A 4,224-nucleotide genomic window follows, 5' to 3' on the forward strand; every position below is an offset into this window, starting at 1 on the left:
ATGGGTGACTAGAAAAAAGCGCTTGTAAGCTTACAATAACGTTTATTGATTGGTTCAAATCTCAGGAAAAAATATATCGGACTAAAGAAGGTCATGTTAAGATTCTTTTGTCGCACTGTTTATAATAACACCCCAAAAAAGGTACCAAAGAAAAAATAGAACTTGAATTACGAAGCGTGTTTACAAAAAAAGAGTATACATACTATTAGTAGTAGTATACATAGTATATATACAGTATTCATACTACTATTTATATACACACTTAAGCTGCCTATCCTTTATCGATGATATCGATGAAAATAAAGTGTTTTGATATTAGGATATAGAACATTACGAGTAATCATTAAAAACTAAAATATGATCTACTAAAGCTGCAGAACTTTTATTAGATATAAAATATACGAAAAATTAACAGCTATCGAAAATTATATTACGTTAAACCGTATTTATAGTGTAATGTTTGTTTAAACAAAATCAAAAGTATTAATTATCTCTATAAATTGGTGGCTGATGATCCAAAAATTAAGAAATATCGTAAACAGGAACATCAGAGGAACCATACCTCACTCACCATTAAAAATTTGCTTTACTGTTACAAGAAGCGTTCAAATACTGTTGAATAAAATCTATCTAATCATTGATAAATTTAATCAATTGCCAAAAACAAAGAGTTTAAAAAATTTATGACTCTCTAATTTAATTAGCATCGCAACTCTTCCTACGTTTATTATGACATACGTGAATTAACGTCGTTCCTGACTTGTACTCTGCATATAAATAGTAGCATATACCTAAAGTATTCCCTACTATCATAACAATCCTTTGTAATATTGAAAGAGTAAAATGAACAAAAAAGCTCTAACCCCTTTATTACACTTGAATCGACCCTTTCATTAACAAACTTCTGCATTATATTTAGTGGATGAATCGAGTTCATCCAAAATAAAAATTCTACTAATTAAAGAGACAAAACAACATATGAAACTCCGAAATGCCAAATTTAGTTTTTTTCCACCAAACGCGACATTTTTGATAAAAATTGTAATTCGAAGCAATTATTAAAAACTATTAAGATGTACTATGTAAAATAAACATTTCGGTACAGTTTCAATAAATTAATGTGTGATTAAAATTGTCATCAACTTGTAACGCATGTTGGAGATCCGTTTGAACAGAATGCATAAAAAATAATAATCAATAACGCTGCTAACATCATATCCGAAGCTCATTGAGAAGTCCAGAGAGAATTCGCTGTATTGAAATCTGCAGATATCAATAGTATCAGGTGGTATCAGGTTGTGCGTTTGACATAAGTCAAAATTATGAAGAGGCATCGACTCTAACCGGAAAGCTCATCAATGAAAGCTTCAATTGTCTGCTTAATGTATGGAGAAAAGAGCTAGGAAATGATAACGCAATATTAAGTTATAAATGGGCAATTAACCTAAATTATATAAAGGTATTTCTTACGAACACTAAACCATTCCAACCTAACTCACAAAAACATGATCAAGTACTATGTACTATGTAATCAAATGATATCAATACAGATTATTTAAAGGCAATTATTAAGACTCAGCAAAAAATCTGTGATCTTACAGTTCATTTTCTAATCATGGTGAGTCTACTAATCGAGTGTAGAACGAATAATCTATTTTGTATGATACCAGACCTCTTCCTATATCTGAAATTTACTGAATGTTATTCCAAACTTTTTTTCAAATTTGAAGATTAGTAAGTTTAATTCTAATTCTTTTTTGCAGTTTATGGATTCTTCTAATAGCACTTCTAAATATTTTAATAGATGTAGGTCGAAACCACCGGCGTACATATTTGAGCCACGAGTTTTGTGGTTTCCCCACTGACCTTCCTTCGATTTTTCCTTGAATGAGGAGTCGCGCTTCCACCTCATGATATGTCCAATACTGAAGCTCCTTTTCTTTAACGGTTATCAAGACCTCCTTGCTTTTGATCATTCGAATTACATTTTGGAGTACGCAGAAAGCGCAGACAGAACTGCAGCCTGCACTGAGAGAAATAGATTGTACGAATCGTATTATAGAAGAAATATTAAACATGCAGCAATTAATTGTATTATATTCATTATATTTATATGCTTCAGTATACTCTCGTCTCGCTATCACATTCGTATTAAATATTTTGTTACCTTATAGTATATTTTTAATGCATAGTACAATCCATTTCTCTCAGTGTATTATCACGATTTTTGAAGAGAGTCTTCATAGAGATAAAGATCCTCTTGGCATACTTGATTCATGACAGGATTTCTTGTTTGGGATCACTTATTTTATTCACAAAATTTCTTTCCAATCTTTAAAATTATTCGTAATTTTTTATCTTAAATTATTGCTTATACCACTATTCACTAGTTGTTACAATTAGGTATAACGGAGCTTATAATATTTAGAATAATTTAAAAAAATTAAAAATAGAGAAAAACAATGAAACAACGAAGTCATTCTGCACCGCAATGAAGCCATAGTATGTGTGCTAACTACTAAATTACAGCTTTATCTGATTTAGTATTTTAAGGGCAACGTATACTATAAATTGTACCTCTCCTTCATAACACATATGCATGAATTGGTTTATTTCGAGATTTGTATCACCTTCCACATCTCATATTTCACGTCTGATATCTTTATAGTTTTATAGTTTTCGTTTTCTTTATCGACTTCTTATAATTAAAAACATTAACTGAACATTATGCAAAAAATACACTTGTTTTGTGTGTATTTGAAATCTACTCTAGAATAATGTGTAGCGTTAGGAATAATGAAATACAAAGTATATGAAAGTACTCTACACTAATTCACAGATAAAAAGCCAGCCATTAAACAAAAACTTCTCGAATAAAATGGCATCTTCTTTGTGTTTGATCTTCAAATGACCTCAATTACCTAAACTCCTACAATATTAGGATATAATACAAGCAATCCCATTTCTGCAATATAAATAGTTATGATGTAATCAAAACATTTAAAAAAGTAACATTTTTTATACATTTACGAGATGGATAATATAATATATCTAATAATATATATTTATTAACTAACGGATATTTAAGACGCTTAAGTATTTATTATTCATATAATTCGTAATCTAAAGATTGATACAAAGACGTATATTCCGGTAAATACTTAGTTCTCAAGCACACATTATCCCCGTGAATTTTAAGAAAAAACTCGTTCCATTTACAAGTTTCATTAGTTTTTAGTAATTCTTCAATTTCTTTCATATGTCTTAAATCAGATATAATTTGATCACGTTCAGCAATCAATTTTCTTAATGGGAGAGTCATCTCACCCATGATGGTATTAAAGGATATTTCAATATTGAGAGGTATGTTACTAACATCCATGTTATTAAAGAAATCGTCATAATCTAAATTAAAATATATAATTGTTATTAATATAATTGATTTAGGAATAATAATTATTTTAACACAAACCTTCATCGCCTATTACTTCGTCTCCGTTAACATTTAAAATGAAAAATATCAGACTTATGAAGCTTGTTTTTATAAAGGTATACATGTTAAATACGTATGAAACGTTTCTTTTTTACGTTGCCGATAAAATTTAATTGAATTGATTGAGTTATGAATACGTGGGCGAATAAAAAATTAAGCGTCAATAAATGTTATAAATTTAGCAAGAAATTAATCAAATTCTAAGGAAATGTAACTTAAAATAAAAACTCTTTATTACTTATTTAAGATAATTTCCATTGTAAGAGATGAACTTTCGTTGTTTATTTTCGAAGGATTATTGTAATTGTGTTATATCTGTAATTAATAATGAAAGTTAAATTCGGCGACGGAGGGTGGTAAAGAGTGGAGAGGCAATTTTGATGAAATTGTTTTTTAATGTTATAATAAAAATCTTTCATTTGTGATTTAAGGCAGATATATTGTTATTAGGTACACTAACAGTTCACACAGGTTTTACTGGTTGACAAGCATTACTGTGTGGGCGACTTGAGGCAGTAGGTAATAGATAAGGAATACAGAACAGATAAGCACAATAAGAAAATATCATTAGTTGCTGTCAAAGTAAATTGTTTATAACGCAGTCTGTTATCACTGGCACATCGTCCCCTTGGGGATTTAGTATTAGTTCATCAATAACGTTGTCAATTGAACGTTCTTTGGCTACATAAAACGCTTCGCCTCTCATAACTTATTCGCATGTTTGTACCTGA

General features: G+C 29.5%; 1 long non-coding RNA gene across 1 annotated transcript; it reads right to left on the reverse strand.

Moving 5' to 3' along the window:
- Window positions 1-2,395: 2,395 nt before the first annotated feature.
- LOC139430329 (uncharacterized) lies at window positions 2,396-3,622 on the reverse strand. The gene is made up of 3 exons (XR_011640821.1): window positions 3,473-3,622; window positions 3,025-3,405; window positions 2,396-2,965 (listed from the first exon to the last, which is right to left on the reverse strand). It is a non-coding gene; the product is annotated as an uncharacterized lncRNA (long non-coding RNA).
- Between the last annotated feature and the right edge of the window lie 602 nt (window positions 3,623-4,224).

This window comes from Onthophagus taurus, chromosome 1 (assembly GCF_036711975.1).
Source record: "Onthophagus taurus isolate NC chromosome 1, IU_Otau_3.0, whole genome shotgun sequence".
Taxonomy (NCBI): Eukaryota; Metazoa; Arthropoda; class Insecta; order Coleoptera; family Scarabaeidae; genus Onthophagus; species Onthophagus taurus.